The sequence below is a fragment of the Notamacropus eugenii genome, chromosome 2, assembly GCF_028372415.1.
Source record: "Notamacropus eugenii isolate mMacEug1 chromosome 2, mMacEug1.pri_v2, whole genome shotgun sequence".
NCBI lineage: Eukaryota > Metazoa > Chordata > Mammalia > Diprotodontia > Macropodidae > Notamacropus > Notamacropus eugenii.
This window is the reverse complement of record NC_092873.1, coordinates 175,342,495-175,355,033: the sequence shown is the minus strand read 5'-3', so window position 1 is coordinate 175,355,033 and position 12,539 is coordinate 175,342,495.

Here is a 12,539-nt window from a genome sequence, read left to right as displayed (position 1 = left end):
ATGGTCATTGGAACAAATTGTTCTCATCAGCCCTGTTGGCTGGGGGGAAGTCTTCATAAGCTTGTGGTAGCTGTTTCTTTAAGATACCAATGGCTTTGAGCCTGCCAATTACTCTGGACATAGTTTAGTCCATCTGCCAAAACAGTTTTACTAGGGTGACCACTGCATGCTCTACAGCTTCCTGAAGTCACAGATGAGAGCTGGGTGAGCAGTGGACACCAAAGGTGGATGAATAGCCCTGAAAAGGGCCCAGCAAACCCTCACATCAGAGGTGCTGTCCTCCTGAACACCCCAGACACAAATTTGATATAGATCCTGTCAGAATGGTTGCATGATTTTCTCTATTTTTGTTCAGTAGCACCTGTGTAGGAGTAAAGGTGGGAAATGATTGGAGTGATCCAAAGCTGAGACTTGCCTGGGCATCCTCAACAATTTTATAAGGGATGTAGGGATTCAAGAGAGGAAGACAGTGTGGAGTTTCTTCACCAAAGGGTCAAGTTTGGGGAAAGACGAGAGAGTGGTTAATGTAAGAGAGATGGCCAGGAAGAGAATTGAGGGGCCAAGGGATTGGAGGTCATGATGTGGATGAAGAGCAGGTTTTGTAAGGGAAAGCAGAGGGAGAGATGAAAAGCTGACAGATTATGGTCAGATAAGGAGATTACAGAATTCTTGAACATAGAGGTAGTTCATTTGTGTGTGATGGCATGGGTCAAAGGTATGGCCACCTTTGTGTATGGCTGAGGTGGGATGCAGAAGTGTGTCATAAGATGTGAGTAGAATGAGTGGTAAAAATATGTATGTTGAAGTTCCCTAACTTGAGGGCAGGAATTTGGGAGAAGAGAAGAGATGTGAGTCAGGTATTGAACTCGTTGAAGAGAAAAGGGATGTGACTGGAAGGTTTATAGACAATAGTTACTAGGATTTCAATTGGGTGGTAAATATGAATAGCATGAATCTCAAAGGAAGAGGTTACAGAGTGATCTAGGTAGGGGGAGAATGTGGAAATGGCAATAGGGAGCAAGAAGTATTCCAATTCCTCTTTGTTGACCAGTGAGTTGAGAAGAATGAGTGAAGTACAGCCAGTACTGGAATACGTGGCCAGGGAGGCTATGCCACTGGGGGACCTGGTTTCAGTAAGAAATAGTAGATGGAAAGAGTGAGAGAGGAAATAAAAATTAAAATAAAGAGAAGTTTGTGGCCTGAGGAACAGGCATTCCAGAGAGCACAGTGAAAAGGCTGGTTGATGTTTTGTTTAAAACTTCAGGGTGCAAGGGTTGAGGGGGATGGAAATGGAAAAATGTGTGGTAAGTGGTGGGGAATGGGATTTGCATCATGATTCACAAGACTTCAGAGTCACTGGGATGTGAAGGGTATGATGTAGTACGAGAATGCTCATCATTGAATGGAGGGAGGGTGCCATTTTTCTTCCCAACAGAGGTTGAAGACAAGTACAGTTGTCAGATAGGAGAGCCTGCTTCACAAGTTTTTTCCTCCAAAGGCTGGAGATTAGAGAGGAGGAGGGCATAGTTCGAGATGGAAGTTGAGCCTGTACCATAGAAGTAAGAAGTTCCATTCCGCAAAAGCTTTCCTTTTCTATTTCTTGCAAAGGATAGGCAACAGTATGAAATGGAAGGCCTGAAGTAAAAATGTTAGTTGTCCTCTTTGACCCTTGACTTTTTCCACAACTTAACAGGGAGTAGGAGGTGAAGTTTGTCTTGTGCTGGCACAGATGGAAGTCATTGCTTTGGATTAGGTTCTTAGGGTTAGTCCCTTGAGACCTTCCCTTTGAAGACAAGAGGGGTCCAACAGGAGATGGAACCACAACATCCTCACATACTTTCTCACCAGTGTTCTCACCTGAAAAGTATGGCCCCGAAGAGACAATAAGAAGTGGTAAATTCCCAATGCAGGGGAAAAGTCCTTTCAGGCAGATGGAAGATGCTTTTTCTGGCCCCTACAACCTTTCTTTAGGGGATGTGATACATCCAGAAGGAGTTGGAAGATACGAAGATCTCTTAAGCATGATTCAGAGCACAATGGATTTTTACTAATAACTTAGATGAAAGGATAGGAAGCATGCTTGTTAAATTTGTATATAACAGAACTGGGAGAGATAGTTAATATAGAATCATGACTGGGAAGAGACCTCAGATGACATCAAGATAAACCCTTTCATTTTATATATGAAAAAACAGGATCAGAGATAGTAAGTCACTTTCCTAACTTAAAACCCAACAATTTGCAGGAAGCCTCCTCCAATGCCTCTTGATTCTGGTGCCTTCCCTCTGTTGATTATTTTCAATTTATTCTGTAAATAGCTTGTTTGGACAAAGATGTTTGTATTTTGGTTTTCCTATTAGATTGTAAGCTACTTGAGGACAGGCACTATCTTTTACCTTTCTTTTTATCACTGGCACTTAGCACATTACCTAGAAAATTGCATTGATGTCCTATTCTTTGTGAACTCACTTGGGGTTTTATTGGCAAAGATACTGGAACAGTTTGCCATTTTTTTCTTCAGCTCATTTTATAGATGAGGATCTGAGACAAATGGGGTCACACAGTTAGTAAGTGTCTGAGGTCAGGTTTGAACTCAGTAAGATAAGTCTTCCTGATTCCAGAGCTAGCACTCTCTACTGTGGGAACTTAAATGTTTATTGATTAAGTTACCAACTTTTAAGTAAGCTTTTTGATTCATGTAACTAGAACATTTGATAAACAGAAAAATCTGAGACAAGGTGAATGAATTGGTTTCACAAAGTAATTGAACGAAAGCACAAAATGACATTTAAGAACAGGTGAGTTCCTTGGATACCAGAATGTTTCTGCACAATAGAGGGATGCTCAGTTAATATGCTTTTTTATCATTACATCTCGTCTTCTGTGGAACCAAGAGTAATCCTTTGAATTCAGCAGTAGATGGATTGTTGCCCAAATATGATTCCTTCCCTTGCTTCTTTATAGCCAGTGTAGGAAATCAATTGTTCTTTCTGGGTGGGAGGACTGTGCTAGAAGTAAGAAAGAGGAGGAAAATGAATGTGGGAAGGATAGGAGAGGAAATATTCTAGTTAATAGAAGACTTTCACTGGGAAATTTGAACTTATTTTTGTGTAGCCAGAATTCACCATTTGGCCAACATGGAATCAATTTGTTTATACAAACACTTGACAGAAAACATTCATTTTTACCTGCTTCCTTCTTTTTATAATTTTTCTTTAATCACATTGAGGATGGATTTCTCTAATATTTGAATAATCACCTTTCATTGTATCCCATTTGTACCACTAGTGATGTGACTTTAGGAAGGACAGTTTAAGTACTGTCCTGACTTACTGTGATTGGCTAAAAGCAGAACATCTGATTGGTTTTAGATTTGCTTTGTTGATCATTTTATCCTCAGAATGTTGTGGTGGCAAAGGGGAGATCTAACACTATGAACTTGCTTTTTGATTAACAAGGAAGGAGTGGTTCATGAATCGGAAGGGAAAGGAATTTTTCAAAAAGATTCTAGCATTACGTAAGATCTCACCATTTTCAAGGAAGGAAATGCTGGAAATAGTTAGATGCACCTTGTAGACCAGGTATTCCTAATCTTGAGGCCATGAATTAGGTTTTAAAGATCATACATTTTGATAACTGTGTTTTATTATTATTGGTTTTATTTTTAATTCAATGTGTTTCATCTTATACATCTGAGAAAAGAGCTGTTGAATTCCAAAAAGGTTAAGAAAACTTGTGAATCTAAGCTATGGGAGACAGATTTTGAAAAGTTCAAAAAGAGATTGGTATGATCCCATAGACAGGGATTCTAAGTGATAGTTTAAGTAATGATCAGAAGGAACAAACTTCAATACTCTGACTCTAAAATCATAATCAATCCTGATGAGTATAAAGAGAGACAGTTAAAGAAAGTAATGGGACTATACTGAAAGCTATTGAATAAACTCAGATTTCTAAAAAAAAATAACAAATAATGGGGAAGCATATAAATAAGAAAAATACAAAAGACTGGCACTGAATAGTAAGAATATATTTTAATTCACCTAAAGTAGACTAAGGACAAATAAAGGACCAAATTTAGAGTAAGAAAATGAGTAAGGGGTAGAATCAAGATTGTAGAGAGAAATTAGGAAGTTGTCTGAGCTGTCCCCAGTTTCCCTCAGAAACAAAGTTAAATTAAGTCTTTAAAAGAATTCTGAAAAAACAGGCCCCACAAAAAGACGGAAAAAAAACAATTTTCATCGCCCAAGGTAACTTATAAAGATTTCAGGAAGGGTCTGTCTCACTTGGGTAAAAGAAGGGCTCAGCCCAGTGCAAGCAATGTCTGGGAAAGCCAGTGGGAGGTTCTTAGCCACAGCACAGATCACCACCTTAAGCCCCAAGGTTCTGACTCCACAAGCCAATGGCACAGCAGGCCAGCTGTGAAGCCTCCAGCCCCAGTGCAGCAAGCAAGCTGCCAGACCTAGAATTCAGGGCACAACAGGCACAGCTGGATCAGGCCATCCTAGCACAGTAGGCAAGCCAACAATCCCAGAGGCCCCAGCTCAGAAAATCTGTGTCCAGGCCTCTGGCTCCTGGTGTCGTGCCCTTTGTACCCCAGGAGCAGAGTCCAGCTTTAAAAAATGAGTAAAAACAAAACAACAAAAAAGAAAGTACTGACTGTAGAAAGCTACTATGACAACAGGGATGATCCAAACATAAACTCAGAAGAGAATAACAACATCAAAATGTGTGCGTGTGAAACGTCAAAGAAAAATATTAATTGGTCACAAGGCTAAAAACTCCTCTTTGAAAAGCTCAAAAAGGATTTTAAAATAAAATAAAGAAGTAGAAGAAAAATTGGGAAAAGAAATGAGAATTATGCAAGAGAATTATAAGAGTCAACAACTTGAAAAAGGAAGCACAAAAATTGACTGAAGAAAACAACTCCTTAAAAGAATAGAACTGTCCAAATGAAAAATAGAGATACAAAAGTTAACTGAACAAAATAATGTGTTAAAAATTAGGACTGGCCAAGTGGAAGCTAATGACTCTATGAGACATCAAATCAGTCAAACAAAATCAAAAGATTACAGGAGAGATTATTTAAGAATTATTAGACTCCCTGAAAGCCATGATAAAAAAAAGATCCTGGACAGTATCTTTCAAGAGATTATCATGGAAAACTGCCCCAATATCCTAGAACCAGAGGATAAAATAGTTATTTTTTATCATTTTTTCACCTAGTGATAGATATCCAAAAATGAAAACTCCAAGGAACATTGTAGCCAAATTACAGAATTATCAGGTCAAAGAGAAAATTCTGCAAGCAGTCAGAAAGAAACAATTCAAATATCAAGGAGCCACAGTTAGGATTACATAGGATTTAATAGCTTCCACATTAAAGGATTAGAGGTCTTGCAATATGATATGCTAAAAGGTAAAAGAGCTTGGATTTAAACCAAGAATCAACTACCCATCAAAACTGAGCAAAAGCTTCCACAGCAAAAAAAGAGTATTCAATGAAACAGGGGATTTTCAAAGTTTTCTGATGAAAAGACCAGAGCTGAACAGGAAATCTGACTTGCAAATACAAAATGCAAAAGAAGCATAAAAAAGGAAAGAAAAAAGGGAAGAAAAAAAAAACAACATAGTATTTAATTCCCAACATACGAAGATAGTACTTGTAACTCTTGAGAACTGTGTCTCTATTAGAGCAGTTAGAAGGAGTATACTTAGAGGAGGTGGGAATAAGATGATGTTAGTATGATGATTAAAAAATAATTAAAGGGTAAAAAAATATACTGGTAGAATTTCATTTAAAATATTTGGAAACATATAAAATATTTGGAAGTATACTTACCAAGACCAAACCAGGAACTATATTAACACAATTACAAAACACTTTTCATACAAATAAAGTCAGATCTAAACAGCTGGAAAAATATCAATTGCTCATGGGTAAATTGAGCTAACATAATAAAAATGACAATTCTACTTAAATTAATTTACTTATTCAGTGCCATATCAATCTAACTAGCAAAAATTATTTTACAGTGCTAGAAAAAATAATAACAAAATTTATCTGGTCAGGAATATCAAGAGAATTAATGAAAAAAATTCAAAGGAAGGTGGCTTAGCTGTACCAGATCTAAAGCTAGATTATAAAGCAGTAATCACCAAAACTATTTATTTGGTACTGGCTAAGAAATAGAGTGGTAGATCCATGGAATAGATTAGGTACAAAAGTAACACTCGTAAATGATTATAGTAATCTATTGTTTGACAAACCCTAAGATTCCAGCTTCTACAAAAACTCACTATTGACAAAAACTGCTGGGAAAACTGGAAAATAATTTGGCAGAAACTAGGTATAGATCAACATCCCATATCATATACCAAGATAAGGTCAAAATAGGTATATGATTAACACAGAAAGGGTGATACCATAGGTAAATTAGGACAACAAGGAATAGTTTACCTGTCAAAACTATGGGGAAGGGAAGAATTTATGACCAAACAAGATAGAGAACATTATTAAATGCAAAATGGATAATTTTGTTATATTAAATTAATTAGTTTTTACACAAGCAAAACTAACACAACAAAGTTAGAAGGAAAATAGAAATCTTAGAAACAATTTTTACAGCAAGTGTTTCTAATGCAGGCCTCACTTCTCAAATACATAGAGAACCAAGTCAAATTTATAAGAATACAAGTTATTCCAGAATTGATAAATGGTCAAAGGATATGAATAGGCAGTTTTCAGAAGAAGAAATTAAAGCTATCTATAGTCATATGAAAAAATTTTCTAAATCACCATTGATTAGAAAAATGAAAATAAAAACTACTCTGAGGTACCACTTCATATCAATCAGATTGACTAATATGACAGAAAAGGAAAATTATAAATGTCAGAGAAGATGTGGGAAAATTGGGACACTAATGCATTGTTGGTAGAGTTGTGAACTGATCCAACTGTTGTGGAGAGCAATTTAGAACAACTCCCAAAGAGCAATAAAACTGTGCATACTCTTTGATCCAGAAATACCACTACTAGATCTGTATCCCAAAGAGATCATAAAAAAGAGAAAAGGACCTACATGTCCCAAAATATTGGTAATAGCTTTTTTTTCTAGTGGTGAAGAATTGGAAATTGAGGGAATGCCCGTCAATTGGGTAATGACTGAACAAACTATGGTATATGCATATAATGGAATACCATTGTTCCATAAAAAATGATGAGCAGGCAGACTTCAGAAAAAGCTGGAAATACTTACATGAACTGATCCTGAGTGAAGTGAGAAGAACCAGGAGAACACTGTACACAGTACAGTAATATTGTGTGATGATCGACTATGATTGACTTAGCTCTTCTCAGCAATACAGTGATCTAAGAGAATTCCAAAAGACTCATGGTGGAAAATGCTATCCACATCCAGAGAAAAAGCTGGTACCTGAATGAAGATCAAAGTATACTATCTTCACTTTATTTTTGGTTTGGGGATTTTTTGTGTGTGGCTTTTCCATTTTGTTCTGGTTCTTCTTTCACAACATGACTAATGTGGAAATATGTTTATATGATTGCATGTGTATGATCCATATCAGATTGTTTTCCATCTTGGGAAGAGGAGGTGGGAGGGAGGGAGAAAAAATTTGAAACTCAAAATTTTATTTAAGCATGAATATTGAAAACTATCTTTATATGTAATTGGAAAAAATAAAATTGCATTTACCAAGGAGAGAGAGAGAGAGAGAGAGAGAGAGAGAGAGAGAGAGAGAGAGAGAGAGAGAGAGAGAGAGAGAGAGAGAGAGAGAGAGAGAATGAGCAAGGAAGAGATAGGAATGAAAATAGGTAGCATAATATTAATAGATAGGAGAAACAAAGAAATTTTTTTTCAACTTATTGTGTTTCTAGGTTCTCAGTCAAAGAACTGGATCAATTAAAAAGAAAGGCTGTATTAAAGTGCAATAAACAGCCTTGGGAGGGGCATAGGTTGGATGACTATTGCTAGGGTATCAATTAAGTCATTTGACCTCTGTTTGTCTCAGTTTCCTTATCTGTAAAATGGGAATAGTATTGGTATCTATCTCCCAACATTGTTATGAGGATCAAATTAGATAATAGTTGTCAAAGCACTTAGAGTGTCTGGTACATAGTTAGCACCATAAATATGATCTTTAAACTAAAAAAAAAAGTAACTCAACAAAACCCAAACTCTAGAGGAATACCTCTATGCTCAAACGAGTATAACTCTCTAGAACTGGAGGAATAATATTCAGGTTACTGAAAGGGATTGCTGGTACTATCAGAGAAACCACATTCTAACTTTTGGGGTATTGTAGAGAATAAGAGACCTGTTAGAACCCTGGAAATGGATATATGTCTCAATTTCTAGAAAGAGGGAAAAGATGAAGTCCAGAAACTACAGATCTGTGAATATGATCATCTCCAACAAAATTCTTAAGTTGATTATTATTATTATTACTATAATTTTAAGGAGATTATTATTATGTAGAAAAGAACGGTGGTCACTAGGAACCTATATCTTAGAATTCCCCATCATTAGGAAGGAATGGTAATGAAGTTGGAAGGGATATCATTAAGAATAAAGCAAATCAAGCTAACCACTTTCTTTTTTGATAGTGTGAGATTACTGTAGGAATACTGGAAAAATGATTTCATAGAAGTATATTTAATATATATGTGTGTGTGGTAGTGTGAGTGGTGAGAATAGGGAACTCTTTGTACAGATAACTATAGAAAGAAAATGGAGAATAAGATAGATGTAAAGGAGAAGTTCAAGAAAAGACTGAAAAATTTGAAAAGTAACAAGTCAATTGCAGCCTTTCACCTGGGGATAGGAGTTGATGGTGCTAGGGAAGGCTTCTGGAGGAAGAGGTACCTGGGGCAAATCTAGAAGGTAGGGAGAGACTTCGACAAATAGAAATGAGAGTGGGCAAGGTGTCCCTTCCTATCATGGGGGGACAGCATGAACAAAGGGCAGAGCAAGAACATGAGATGGTTTAACTGGAGCATTGAACACATGAAGGAAAATGGTATGAAACAAAGGATGTAGTAAAATTGTGCAAGGTCTTGAGATCCAAGATCAAGAATTTATCCTTATTTGGTAGGACAGAACCAATGAATATTTTTGAATAGAAGAGTGACATCCTATAATTGACCATGACATGAAAGAATAACATAAGTTCTAACAACTATTATATTCTCTTGAGAGATTGACATTTAAATTTCATCAGAATAGAAAGCTGTTTTGGGGAAGCATCAAGTACTTATAACAACATTCTACCTAGCTACTGAACTGTCCAAAGAACCATTGACCATCATCCTATTGATGTTCATCTTCTTTCATTAAGAAATTACCTTGAGCCTCTGTCACCTCTGCTCCCTAGAACTATTGAGTCTCTGGATTTCTTGGACTTGAAGGCTACCTCGATGCCTAGATATGTTTCTCTTAAGGCTGATGTTCAGTCACCCACTTAGTAAAGGCAATATATAGCAGAAAAGTCATGCAGGAATTAGTTAAGTTCCCTGCTCTAGCTGCCACAAGGGCATGGGAAATGATCAGTCCTTCCTTAACACTCATTGGAAGTTTTGGAATTACATAATGGTTCTTGAATAGTCAAAGGAAAAGAGTAACCTAGAACCTTTATCTTCCTGTAAAGGGGTCACTAAGTCATCAGATCTTCTCGTGTTGAAGCCATTTAGGAGATCTCTTCTTCATTTCAAGTAGACCAAGTTGAAGACTCTCAATAGCATGACTAAGACAGGCCAACATAAGCTCTGGGCAGGAACATTTTGACATTTTTTCTTCATATCCCCAGAGAGAAGCACCTCACACATTTCAGGTGCCTCACAAATACTTGTTAGACTGCTGGCTTAGTAAGTGAGCATAGTCTGAGATAGCACTGAAGTAAATGTGAAAAACTAAGGTATATGGTCTTCCAGGTTTCTGAGAATTATCTTTTTGTTTCTGTTTCTTTTCCCCAGCCTCCTCTCTCCCCTTCCCCAAATACCCTCATTCTATGCAGACACAGGTCCACTCATCTGACAGGGCAAAAGAACCCAGCCCATGCCATCACAAATGTCCAAGAGAGGAAGCAGCTGATTTGATGAGTCTGACCCTGTCAATGCCAACAAATCTTGCAAAGAAAAATAATCATAATGAAGCTTTGAAAACCTTCCATCTTTCTTTTATGCAGCTGCGACAGTGACAACAAATTTGCAGACTCAGCTTTCTGGAAGGCCCACAAGACTCTGTCCCAGGCCGATAAAGCTACCTACAATCGCACGCTTCTGCCATCGTGTTTCTTGGGAAAGTTTAATCTTTGCAGTACATCAGGTCTTGCTGACATGCAACTCCAAACAAGTCAGTTGTAAATGAATCCTAATTCTGACAACTCTTAATATTAAATACTCTGACAGGTTCTCTGGATGAAGACTCCGTTACATTAAATTAAGCAGCCAGTCAGCCTCATAGAGATACTGTACAAACACAATGGATCCCTTTGACAATAGCTCTAAGAACTACAGGTCAACTCTGACTTTTGTTGGGGAAATAACATTAGGGGAACATGTGTAAAAGGCCTGTCATTGCCTGGATAAGTTGATACTGAAACTGGTAATCAGTGAAATTGGTGGCATTCTGTTCCTTTTTTGAATAGGAAGGAGTCAGGGATACAAAGAGAGAGTCTATCTCAATTTGTCCTGATATGTACTCTTTCAGGTCTCTCAAGCAAGAAGCTCACTTAGCCATACCTTAGGTGCAGTTTTTAAGGAAAGTCACTGATGTGGTACCTGATAAACAAATTATATGAGATTCGATTACTTGATTTTTCTTTCATTCACAAACACACACAATAAAGAATCTTTCTGGATAAACAAAAGAAAAAATCTCTAAGTGGTTTACTATATCCCATTCCTGGATCTGTTATTTTTTAGATGTGGGATCTTGCTCAAGTCCTTTAATACTCATTCCCTCCCATAACCCTGAAACTCAGTTTCCATACTTGTAAAACTGGAAAGTTTTTTGGGGTCAGGAATCCTTAACTTGTGGTCATTGAGTTGGCTTAAATTTTTCTTGACAGCTATATATCAGTCAATATAATTGGTCTTGGTAATCCTAAGGTTTTTTTTTATTCTATATACTTTAAAATGTTTTTTTTTTCCCCTGAGGAGTCCATAGGCTGTCCCATACTGCTAAAGTGATAATAGAAAATTTTAAGCACCCTTGATCTAAAGGAATCCACATATGACCTGATATGTAAAAACTGCTAGAATAGAGCATTTCATATACCCAGGCTCATGTTTTAATCTTAGATCTTTCACAGGAGAAAAAGTACATTTTAAAATCTCTACACTTCCATATGCATGTGGTTACACAAATACTTGATCACAAAAATATTTTAGCAACTGCTAACTTGAGACACTTCCAGCTGGGAATGATGTGGCATTTGTATCCTTCATTGCCTTCCCTTTCACTATTTCTCATGCCTCACACCTACGTCATCTTTTGAAAAACAAGCATTTCTTCAGGTAGGCTTGGGAATTCAGCACAGACAGCGATGCTACAAATTAATCCTCTTCTCTGCCCCCCTCCCCAAACCCCACAAAACATTATTGTCTGTATTCTACTGAGTAAAGGCCAGCATCAGCCATTAATTTTCCCCTAGAATTCCCATTGATTTCAAAAGGGAGTGCCATTCCCAAATTAATGGCAAAGTGTGGCCCCATGGGGTCATAGTTTGCAAGATGTGGTTCAACAGAGTCATGAATCAGGCAATCCTAGAATATAGGAGTGAATGACAGGGAAAAGATTTTAACCCTCTGTCTGCTAAAGTTATAGTCAATGATGCCCTGAGGCATCAGACATCTATTTTTCTGCCTGGGATCTTTTTTTTTTCCCTCCCTATAAGTTTCTCTTCTGAATTTAGTATTGCATTATTATGTTCCTCTAAGGACAAGCTGTATGTACTGTTGAATTGCTATGAATATCACTATGTGAGTGCTGATTAGACTCACATTTCTTTACTGCCAGGAGTCAGCCATCCTAGACTGTTTGGGGACTCAGGAAACCTAGGCTGACTTTCATCTATGCCACAGTTTATTTATCTGTAAAATGGGGTGGATAACATTTGTATTCAACCATACCTATCATTGTTTGCTAGTTTTCTGGAAGTCCATGTGTTTATATTAGCTATGAGCTTGGAGGATAGAAGAAAAAAAATACATATACACATACATACAACACACACGTACATATACACACATGTGCACACATGCACCACACACATATATAAATATATGTGTGTATACATTTACACATACACATATGTATTATATGTGTATGTGTAAATACATACATATATACATATATAAATATACACACATGCATATCTATCTATCTATCTATCTATCTATCTATCTATCTATCTATCTATCTATCTACCTATCTATCTACTGCTCTATAGCTTGATGCTAGATCCTTTGCCTCCAATTGATCACCTCCACCATTACTGGCAAAGCACTTTGCCTATAC